Genomic DNA, 13426 nt, shown 5'->3' on the forward strand with positions numbered 1-13426 from the left:
TACTATCATCATCTTACCCAACTACTACCAATTTTATGTCCTACCTTGCACTTAGATGCACAATAATCACTAACATAACTCATTTACTACTACTATCGTCACTTATATCATCATTGTTGTACTTCTTAGGTCAATTACTATCATCAACTTACCCAACTACTACCAATTTTATGTCCTACGTTGCACTTAGATGCACAATAATCACCAACATAACTCATTTACTACTACTAACCTCATTTATATCATCATTATTGTACTTCTTGGGTCAACTATTATCTTCATCTTACCTAATTACTACCAAATCTATCACAGAAGTTCCACTTACCTGCACAATAATGACCAACATTACTTCTTTACTACTACTAACTTCACTTATATAATCATCATTCTACTTCATGGGTCAAGTATTACCTTCATCTTACCTAATTACTACCAAATCTATCACTTACGTTGCACTTACATTCACAATAGGGTCCAACATAACTCATTTACTACTACTATTGTGTCATTATTCATCACTATGGTACCTCTAACTTCATCTACTAACCTCACTTCACTCATTTACTACTCACGTAGCCTCCATTTTGTACTACTATTAGTCATTTCATGCACCATCATGCACAATAATGTCGAATTTGTGTTCATTATTACTGCTTTTACCTTACTACGACATCATTTACTACTATAGAATGCCCATATATCTACGACTCCGGGTTTAGATTTACTATAACTTGGTTTTTCTTACTACTACAATGCCCATATATCTACGACTCCGGGTTTAGCTTTACTATAACTTGGTGTTTCTTACTACTACACACACTTCTAATACTACTACTTCCTCTATTTAATTACCACTTCCGCGTTTAGCTTCAACATATTACAGTGTTTTACCACCTTGTGTTCCACCTCACTAGTGGTGTTGCACTAAGGTTCAAGGTTCTCGGGCTGTTTCTTTAGCTTAGGGGGGGTAAATATAGTGGTATGTCGTTGTATATGTGTGTGTGTGAAGGGGTAGTACCACTATTTTTCTAGTTGTGGGATGTGTTTTTAGTTGTGTTGATGTTGTTAGTTGGGTTAGTTCTACCCGTTTGTGGTCATGGTTCACCAATTTTTGAAAATTTTTTTTTTTTTTTTTTCGGACTTCTAACTATCACATTCATGTCTGCTTGATGTGTTCTTAATGTTGTTATGGTTTTTTTTAATTTTTATGAAAATTTTTCAAAATCGAAATTTTGACCTACCTGCACCCTCATGCATCCATGATGTTGTAGATGATGTCGTTTTTGTTATACTATGTTATGTGCATGATATATATGTGATGTGTTGACGTTGTGGATGTGTTCTTTATCTACATTAAGATTTACTTTTATGCTTTTGTGTGCTTTATGTGTTTACTTATATGCATGGAGGTGCATTTTTTTACTTACATCGCCATTTTTACTATCATATGACTTCATTCAGTTAATTTATTTCTGTTTTTATTCTTTTATTTGTTCGACTAAACGGTTCCAAATCTCAAACAAACTGAGGAAGATGTGTGCAAACTGGAGCAACAAATTCTTTTCTTTGAACTTATGACATGCACCTTCTTGCATTTAACAATGATGAACTTACTGACTGCCAATAATTACTACTTCCTAACAACATCTTCCTCTTTTTCATAAACTCATAATTATAATGTCCAAAATTACTATTCCATATTCTATTTGATGTCTCTTTTGCACACATTTTTACTAAAACAACCTCATTTTTTGTTCATCTATGGTCACTTACCAACTAGTGAACACGTCCAACGTGAATTACTAAACGTCAACTTTCATGCTAACAACTCCAAATAGTTCTATTTGATTTTTCATTTTTCATCAAAATTTCCATTCCCTAATTACCCCCAAAACACACTCATTTTTACCTAATTGTGTCATTATGGTGCATGGTAGTGCATTTTGTACTTACTTTGACACTACTATTACTAACATATTAACTCATACAACACATAATCATCCTCTGTTTATTCATTGAAATGACATTGTTTTCATTTTGGACTAATTTTCCCCTTGCACTTTCGTTGCACAATTGACATGCACTTCCTCGCATCTAATTACTATTACTTTGCACACACATTTTTAACATCAAAATCTTGATTTTTCATCACTTACTATATAGGAAAATGGTCCAACATACCCCAAATATTACTACTTTCCCATAGTAAAAATTGACCCATTTTTGAAATTTTTCATGGGGGGGGGTATAGCTCTTTCGTCCAATTTTTCCTAAAAATTTTGGTCCATTTTTTCAACTAATTGCCACGACTACTTCAATCAAAAGCTAATACTGCTGCATTTAGGTGCTTCATATTTCTATTATTATGATTTTTTGGTCACCCAAATTTTGGCCTTCATTTTCGACCAAAACAGGACTTTACTATTTGCACACAAAATTGTATAGACAACATTCGAACATGTCATTACAAAATTATGGTTCGATATTTTGTCCTACAACTCATTAATAACATGCACGCTTAATATTTCTTTGTCAAAAAAGTACTTCTTTTAATGGGGGAAATTCAACTGCAAATTCGGGATTTTTGGTCATTTTCTACATCATTATGAAAATATTGTACGCACTTTATTACTATTCCATCATATAGTCCATGACCTACTATACATACAAAATGGTACTATATGTGTGCAACTATGTCTATATTTTGTGTGCACTTCAATTTTCCTTCATAGTCCATTTTCCCCTAGCACTTTCGTTGCACAATTGACATGCACTTCAAAGCATTTGGTTAGTATAACTTTGCACACACAATTTTAACATCAAAATATGAATTCTGGGTCACCAACTATGTGGAAAAATGGTGTATTGTTACCCACTTATCCCACATTTGTCGTACCAAAAATTCCCCCATTTTTCAAATTTTTCATAGGGGGGGGTATTGCTCTTTCGGCCAATTTTCCATCAAAAATTTGGTCCATTTTTTCAACTAATTGCCACGACTACTTCAATCAAAAGCTAATACTGCTGCATTTAAGTGCTTGATATTCCTATAATTACCATTTTTTAGTCATCCAAATTTTGGCCTTCATTTTCGACCAAAAGACGTCTTTACTATTTGCACACAAAATTACTTACATCACTTCCGAACATGTCATTACAAAATTTTGGTTCCATATTTTGTCTTACAACTCATTAATAACATGCATGGTTAATATTTGTTGGTCAAAATGGTACTTCTTTTAAAGGGGAAAAAAAATTGGAAATTCGGGTTTTAGACCCATTTTCTACAACGTCAACAAAATATGGTACACCAATTTCGAGTGTTCCATCATATAGTGCATGATCAACTATACATACAAAATGGTACTATATGTGTGCAAGTACGTTTATATTTTGTGTGCAACCCATTTTTCATTCATAGTCCATTTTCCCCTAGCACTTTCGTTGCACAATTGACATGCACTTTAAAGCATTTGATTAGTATAACTTTGCACACACATTTTTAAAATCAAAATATGAATTTTGGGTCACCAACTATGTGTCAAAATGGTGTAGTGTTACCCACTTACCCCACATTTGTGGTACTAAAAAATCTCCCATTTTCCATAATTTTCATAGGGGGGGGTATATCAATTTTGGTCGATTTTTGTCAAAATTTTTGGTCCATTTTTTGGACACAACGTACAAAGTACCCCATTTTACTTGCAATAACGCTGCATTTTGGTGCCGGGGGTTTCTACGCTTATGTTTTGAAAATTTCAATTTTTTGGGCGTTTTTGGGTAGGGAAAACATGGGGCAATTGTTCCTTTACATATACATTTATCACTGTTGTGGTAACATATATATATAGTTTATGGTCCAGAATTTGTGTTTCCACTATTTTCTATCCCTTGGGACCGTTCTATTAGTCAAAAAACGACATCCAATTTATAGGGGAAACAAAACCGGAAATTCGGGTTTTAGACCCAAATTATACAATATAACTACCACTAGGTACGCCAACGTGGATATTTCTATCATATAGTCCGTGATCAACTATACATACTACGTGGTACCATATGGTGTCTACATCACACATGTCGTGTTTAATCACCATTTTTTCATTATACCCAATTTTCCCCTAGCACTTTTGGTGCACAATTGACATGCACTTTAAAGCATTTCATTACTGTGATGTTGCACACATGATTTTAACATCTCAATCAAAAATGTGGGTCACCAACTATGTGGTAATATACCCTACTATACCCCACATACTCCAGATTTCACGTAGTAAAAAATCACCCAAATCTGACATTTTCAATAGGGGGGGGTATATCACTTTTTGGACATTTTTCATAAAATTTTGGGACCAAAAATAAAAATTCCCGTAGCGACTAGTTCATTCGACTCAGAATACCGCTGCATCGCGGTGCAGGGGGTTCCCGCCACTGTTTTTGAAAATTTTGTTTTTTGGGCCCTTTTTGAGAAGGTGCTTAAACCCCTCGCCTGGTGTTTTTACCATATATTTTTTCCCCTTTTTTACTTTTCCTAATAGTTTTAAGTGGTTTTCCAACCTTGTGGCAATTCCTGTTTTTGGGGCCCGAAATTTACATGTGTGGAAATTTATGGTTGTTTTATTGGGTTCCCCCCGAAGGGGGGATATACATATGTACCACGAGGCCAAAAATTGGGGTATAAAATTTAGTGGGGGTACGATATTGCACATTTTTATATACCAAACAAAAACTATAGGTAAAAATGTGTGCAACTAATGTGGTGTTGTTCATGTGGTGCAAACATATACGGTTTTATATACCCCATATTGTGGGTATAAATGTACCCCACTAGGCCAAAATGTGGCCTATAAAATTGGATGTGCCCAGGATTTTGTACTGTTTTATAGTTCGAGCAAAAACTATAGGCAATTGTATGTGTCATGGAAGTAGTAAAATTGGGGTAGTCCAAATATCCTATGTTTTATATACCGACATTTGGGTCCCCTTTGTACCCAAAAATTAGTACCCAAAATTGCATGCACATTAGAGGTAGTAGTTGTTCCCATGCACTTAGTACTACTATTTGTTCATATAGTAAGTGTTCATCTCTTTGTATATCAAAGTTAATATGGGATATGTTGGGTCATTTTATGTCGAAAAAACGACATCATTTCTACCATTTCTACACATTTAGTACTATCATAACTATATGTGTTAATGTCGTAAGTGCGATGTTAGTACTTCATTCTTCATTGTTTCTAGTGTACTTTGTGTTTGTGTTATCATAAAATTTGCATGCTATGTTTTTAATCATTTTTTTTATCATGCACCATTTTTATGTCCCCTTTTACACTATAAACTGTTTCTTTTTGCATGCAAATTCATCTTTGTTGCACACATTCATGCACTCTTATGCAGATTACATCATTACAGTTGCACACACGTTTCATAGAGGTTGTATGATGTCGGGTTACTTCTGACCATTCATCTTTATACACACACAAATATTTGTTGAAGCATTATTTAACACTTACTAAATCTATTTTGTCAATACATTCGTGACTTACGTGTGCCATTATGTGTGCAAGTGATGTACGTTTGTTCTAATATTTGTAGAACCTCTTTGTGCGATGTTGTTTTAGATGTGCGTTCCATTATTACTACTAACTTACTACTTCATTACTACTACCTTAGTACTACTTTATTACAACTAACTTACTACTTCCTTACTACTACCATAGTACAACTTCATTACTACTAACTTGGTGGAACATTACTACTACCTTAGTACTACTTCATTACTACTAAATTACTACTACTTCTACTACTTTACTACTATCATAACTATTCGTGTTAATGTGGTACGTGCGATATTAGTACTTCATTCTTTATTGTTTGTAGTGCACTTTGTGTGTGTGTTGTCATAAAGTTTGCATGCTCTGTTTTTAATCGTCTTTTTTATCATGCAACATTTTCATGTCCTCTTCTATACTATAAAATCGTTGTTATTGCATGCAAATTCACCTTTATTGCACACATTTATGCACCTATATGCAGGTTACATCATTGTAGATGCACACACTTACTACTAACTTACTGCTACATTACTACGGCATCATTACTACTTCTACAATACTTCGTTAGTACTATATGACTACTACTACATTACTACTAACTTACTACTACTAACTTACTACTATCTTACTACTACTAACTTACTGCTACTACGACATCGTTAATTCTACATGACTACTACTTCATTACTACTAACTTATTACTTCTACAACGACATCATTAGTTCTACATGACTACTAACTTACTACTATCTTACTACTACTAACTTACTACTACTTCATTACTACTAAGTTATTACTTCTACAACGACATCGTTAATTCTACATGACTACTACTTCATTACTACTAACTTATTACTTCTACAACGACATCATTAGTTCTACATGACTACTAACTTACTACTATCTTACTACTACTAACTTACTACTATCTTACTACTACTAACTTACTACTATCTTACTACTACTAACTTACTGCTACTACGACATCGTTAATTCTACATGACTACTACTTCATTACTACTAACTTATTACTTCTACAACGACATCATTAGTTCTACATGACTACTAACTTACTACTACTACATTACTACTAACTTATTACTACCTTACTACGACATCATCACTACTACTACCTTACTACGACATCAGTATTAATTCTACAATGACATTACTACTTCATCACTACTACCTTAGTACTACCTTACTACTACTTTTACAACGACATCATTACTACTTGTACAACTACTTCGTTACTACTATGTGACTACTAACTTACTACATCTTACTACTACTAACTTACTACTACGTTACTTCTACTTCATTACTACTAACTTACTACTACATTACTACGACATCATTACTACTTCTTCAACGACATCATTACTACTTCTACAACTACTTCCTTACTACTATCTGACTACTAACTTACTACTACTAACTTACTACTAACTTACTACTACGTTACTTCTACTTCATTACTACTAACTTACTACTAACTTACTACTATCTTAGTACTACTTACTACTAAGTTACTACTACTAACTTACTACTATCTTACTACTAACTTACTACTACGTTACTTCTACTTCATTACTAACTTACTGATACATTACTTCGACTTCATTACTAACTTACTGATACATTACTACGACATCATTACTACTTCTTCAACTACTTCGTTACTACTATGTGACTACTAACTTACTACTACTAACTTAATACATCTTACTACTACTAACTTACTACATCTTACTACTACTAACTTACTACTAACATCATCACTAAAATGACTACTAACATGACTACTAACGTCACTACTAACAACATCAGTAACATGACTACTTACATGACTACTTACATGACTACTAACATGACTACTAACATGACTACTACCATCATCACTAACATCATGAGTGACATAACTATTAACATGACTACTAACTTGACTACTAACTTGACTACTAACTTGACTACTAACATTACTACTAACATGATTACTAACATCAGTACTAACATCATAAGTAACATGTCTACTAACATGACTACTAACATCATCACAACTAACATCATAACTAACATGGTGACTAACATGATCACTAACATGACTACTAACAACATCACTAACATCATGACTAACATTACTACTTACATGATTACTAACTTGACTACTAACATGATTACTAACATGACTACTAACATTACTACTAACATGATCACTAACATGACTACTAACATCATCACTAACATGACTAAGAACATTACTAACATGACTACTTACATGACTACTAACATAGTAACTAACAACATCACTAACATGACTATTAACATCATCACTAACAACATCACTATCATCACTACTTACATGACTACTAACATCATTACTAACATGACTACTAACTTGACTACTAACATCATCACAACTAACATCATGACTAACATCATCACTAACAACATCACTAACATCATGACTAACATTACTACTTACATTACTACTTACATGACTACTTACATGACTACTTACATGACTACTTACATGACTACTTACATGACTACTTACATGACTACAAACATCATTACTAACATGACTAGTAACTTAGGTCTTAACATGACTAACTAAGGTCTTAACTTAACTAACATAGGTCTTAGGTTGACTAACTTAGGTCTCACGGTAAGTAATGTAGGTCCTAACTAGAGTAAATTAGGTCTTAAGGTAACTAATGTAGGTCTTAACTTGACTAACATAGCTCTTAGTTTGACTAACTTAGGTCTTAACTTAACTAACTTAGGTCTTAACTTAACTAACATAGGTCTTAACTTAACTAACATAGGTCTTACTTTCACTAACATAGGTGCTAACATTAGTAATGTAGGTCTTACTTTCACTCATATAGCTTTTATGGTAACTAACTAAGGTCTTACCTTTACTGATATAGGTCTTACTTTTACTAACTTAGGTCATACTTCTTCTAACTTAGGTCTTACGTTTACTAACTTAGGTCTTACTTTCACTGATATAGGTCTTATGATTACTAACTTAGGTCCTAACTTAACTAATATAGGTCACAAGTTTACTAACCTAGGTCTTACTTTTACTAACTTATGTCTTACATTTACTAACAGAGGTCTTAACTTAACTAAGTAAGGTCTTACCTTAACTAACTCAGGTCTTAACATAACTAAGTAAGGTCTTAACTTGACTAACATAGGTCTTAACTTAACCATTATAGGTCCTAACTTCACTAACATAGGTCTTCACTTCACTAACTCAGGTCCTAACTTAACTAATATAGATCATAAGGTTACTAACCTAGATCATTAAGGTATTAACTTGGGTTTTATCTTCACTGATATAGGTCTTACTTTCAGTAAAATAGGTCTTACCTTTACTAACTTAGATCTTAACTCAACTAACTGAGACATTACTTTCACTAATATAGGTCCTATCATAACTAACATAGGACTTATCTTAACTAACTCTGGTCTTACTTTCACTAACTTAAGTCTTACTTTGCCTAAGTGAGGTCATAATTTAACTAATATAGGTCTTAAGGTTACTAACTAAGGCCCTTCTCTCACTCATATAGGTCTTATGGTTACTAACTAAGGTCTTACGTTCACTGATATAGGTCTTACCTGCACTAACATAAGTCATTAAGGTACTAACTTAGGTCCTAAGGTAACTAATATAGGTCTTAACTACAGAAACGTAAGTCTTAAGTTCACTAACTTAGGTCTTAAGGTAACTAGTATAGGTCCTAACTACACTAACTTAGGTCTTACTTCTACTAACTTAAGTCTTACTTTTACTAACATAGGTCTTATGTTAACTAACTCTGGTCCTACTATTACTAACTTAGGTCTTACTTTCACTAATATAGGTCCTATCTTAACTAACATAGGTCCTATCTTAACTAACATAGGTCTTAACTTAGCTAACATAGGTCTTAACTTGACTAACTCAGGTCTTAACATGACTAACTAAGGTCTTAACTCAACTAACTGAGGTCATATTTCGACTAATGTAGGTCTTACATTAACTAACATAGGTGCTAACATTAGTAATGTAGGTCTTACTTTCATTCATATAGGTCTTATGGTAACTAACTAACGTCTTACCTTCACTGATATAGATCTTACTTTCACTAATGTAGGCCTCAAGTTAACTAACTTAGGTCTTAACATAACTAATATAGGTCTCAACATAACTAGCTAAGGTCATACAATTACTAACCTAAGTCATTAAGGTACTATCTTTGGTCCTAAGGTAACTAATATATAGGTCTTAACTACAGAAACTTAGGTCTTAAGGTACCTAATATAAGTCATTGAGGTACTAACTTAGGTCCTAAGTTAACTAGTATAGATCTTAACTACAGAAACGTAGGTCTTAAGGTAACTAATATAAGTCCTAACTACAGCAATATAGGTATATAGGTAAGTAATATAGGTCCTAATATTACTAACATAGGTCTTAAGGTAAGTAATGTATGTCCTAACTAGAGTAAAATAGGTCCTAAGGTAACTAATATAGATCTTAACTACAGAAACGTAAGTCTTAAGTTCACTAACTTAGGTCTTAAGGTAACTAATATAGGTCCTAACATTACTAATGTACGTCTTACCTTCACTAACATAGGTCTTACTTTCACTAACTCAGGTCATACTTTTACTAACTTAGGTCTTACTTCTGCTAACTAGGATCTTACCTTAACTAATACATGTCTTACGTTTACTAACATAGGTCTTAACTTGACTAACATAGGTCCTAACATTAGTAATGTAGGTCTTACTTTCACTCATATAGGTCTTATGGTAACTAACTAAGGTCTTACGTTCACTGATATAGGTCTTACCTGCACTAACATAGGTCTTAAGTTAACTAACTAAGGCCAGACTTCGACTAACTAAGGTCTTACCTTCACTGATATAAATCTTACTTTCACTAACGTAGGCCTCAAGTTAACTAACTCAGGTCTTACTTTCATTCATATAGGTCTTATGGTAACTAACTAAGGTCTTACCTTCACTGATATAAATCTTACTTTCACTAACGTAGGTCTTAAGTTAACTAATATAGGTCCTAATATCACTAAGTTAGGACCTAACTACAGTAACGTAGGTCTTAGGTTAACTAATATAGGTCCTAAGATCATGAAAGTAGATCCAGAGATACCTAATATAGGTCCTAATGTAGCTAATATAGGTCTTAGGTTAACTAATATAGGTCTCGATAAACTAACCTAGGTCTTACTATAACTAATATAGGTCCTAAGATCATGAAAGTAGGTCCAGAGATACCTAATGTAGGTCCTAATGTAGGTAATATAGGTCTTAAAGTAACTAACGTAGGCCCTAATATACCTAATATAGGTCCTAAGCTTACTAAGTTAGGTCCTATATGTACTAATATAAGTCGTAAGGTCACTAACTTAGGTCTTAAGCTTACTAATTTATGTCCTATAGGTACTAATATAGGTCTTAATAAACTAACCTAGGTGTTAGGTTAACTAATATAGGTCTTAATAAACTAACCTAGGTCTTAGGTTAACTAATATAGGTCTTAATAAACTAACCTAGGTCTTAATAAGCTAACCTAGGTCCTAAGATCATGAAAGTAGGTCCAAGGTTACCTAATGTAGGTAATATAGGTCTTAGGTTAACTAATATAGGTCTTAAGATCATGAAAGTAGATCCAGAGATACCTAATGTAGGTCCTAATGTAGGTAATATAGGTGTTAAAGTAACTAACATAGGCCCTAATATACCTAATATAGGTCCTAAGCTTACTAAGTTAGGTCATATATGTACTAATATAAGTTGTAAGGTCACTAACTTAGGTCCTAAGCTTACTAATTTATGTCCTATAGGTACGAATATAGGTCTTAGCATTACTAAATTCCGTCTTAAAAAATAGTGCACCTATGGTGCACCTTCAAAAAAATAGTGGATCTAAACGATGTGTTAGATAAACACTGGTTCGTGCTTATACCACACATGTGGTGGTCATACCACACATACGTGGTTATACAACACAAGTTGTGGTAATAACACACATGTTGGTTATACAACACATGTGGTGGTCATACCACACATACATGGTTATACCACATATATAGTGATACCACACATATATAGTGATACCACATATATAGTGATATCACACATACGTGGTAATACCACATATATAGTGATACCACACATGTGGGAAGACCACACATTTTTTTTGGTGCGACTTTATTGTGCATAGTGGTGCGAATTTATACTTTGGTGCAACTAGGTGCAACATTTTACTTTTGTGCAACTAGGTGCAACTTGATAAACACTGCATGGAGGTGCAACATTTTACTTTTGTGCATATTGGTGCAACATTTTACTTTGGTGCAACTAAGTGCGATTTATAAAAAATTTTAGGATCTAGGTGTTGTCTCAAAAAAAAAAAAAAAAAAAAAAAAAAAATTTTTTTTTTCTATGTCTTAAAAGTATATAAAAAAATATATATCTTAAAAAAAAAAAAAAAAAAAAAATTTTTTTTTTCTATGTCTTAAAAGTATATAAAATAATATATATCTTAAAAAAAAGAAAAAAAAAAAAAAAAAAAAAAAATTTTTTGTCTCAAAAAAAAAAAATTGTGGATCTAGGTCCGGCTTAAAAAAAAAAAAATAGTGGATCTAGTCTTAAAAAAAGTGGATGTAGTCTTAAAAAAAGAGGATCTAGTCTTAAAAAAAAGGACCTAGTCTTAAAAAAAAGGATCTAGTCTTTAGGGTTCCCATATATTAGGGTTAAGGATATACTTTTAGGGTTTAAAAATTTTTGGGGTTCCCATGTTTCAGGGTTAAGGGTATAACTTTAGGTCTTAGGGTTTATATATGGATTATATCTATAATTGTTGAGTACGTATATATTTTGTTTACATTTTCATGTATCTTTTGTATCTCATATGGTTTTATTGTTAAATATGTGAAGGATCTATAGCTACTATATAAAGATCTGTATTCTCATAGAACGTGAGGATCTATATATTGTACCTAATTGTATATGATAAGGATATATACATCCGCCATGCAAGTATAAATATATATATGTATATGTATGTGGAAGTATAATGTTAAAGAACATATCTGTTCATCAAGGTAATTTCATACATATGTGATATTCATATTGCAGTGTCATAAGAAGCTATAAATAATAATCGAAAGTAGAATTAAGAGAAGAAGCCTATATTATTATTGTGAAGTAACGAAATCCATAGCAATGTAAGTACGAAAAATATAAAAATCGAAATGGAAGATACCCAAAAAATCGAAATCGTGCACGGACACATGCAGTAACCGAGAATTATTATATATAAATATATATATGTATATTTTGGGTTTAGGAATACGTATGCCTTTATGTATATATATTTATGTTGAGAGAATACATATGCTCTTGTATATATATATTTGTATTCGAGGAATACGTATTCCCTTACATATATTTTTTTATATTCCAGGAATACGTATTCTTTTATATATATACATTTAAGGTAGTATTAAGTAGTAGATAAAGCACTAAAAAAATATATATTTTAAAATTATTATAATTAATAATATAATAATTTTTTTTTATCTCTTTGTTATTAAAATTTTCTTCTTTTTTTATTTCGATACCCTTTTGTTCTCGATCTTATTTCTACCTTATGCTACATGATATGTCATATATTATATAGTATATTATAAATTATAATATAAAAAAAAAAATAAGAATATAAAATATTATATTTATAATGTATTATTTTTAATATAATGAAAAATATATATATATATATGCATATATATATTTTTTTTATGTAGATATATGATAGATAATATAGATAGAGAGAAACGGAAGAA

Source organism: Plasmodium falciparum (assembly GCF_000002765.6).
Source record: "Plasmodium falciparum 3D7 genome assembly, chromosome: 12".
In the NCBI taxonomy this organism is placed as follows: Eukaryota; Apicomplexa; class Aconoidasida; order Haemosporida; family Plasmodiidae; genus Plasmodium; species Plasmodium falciparum.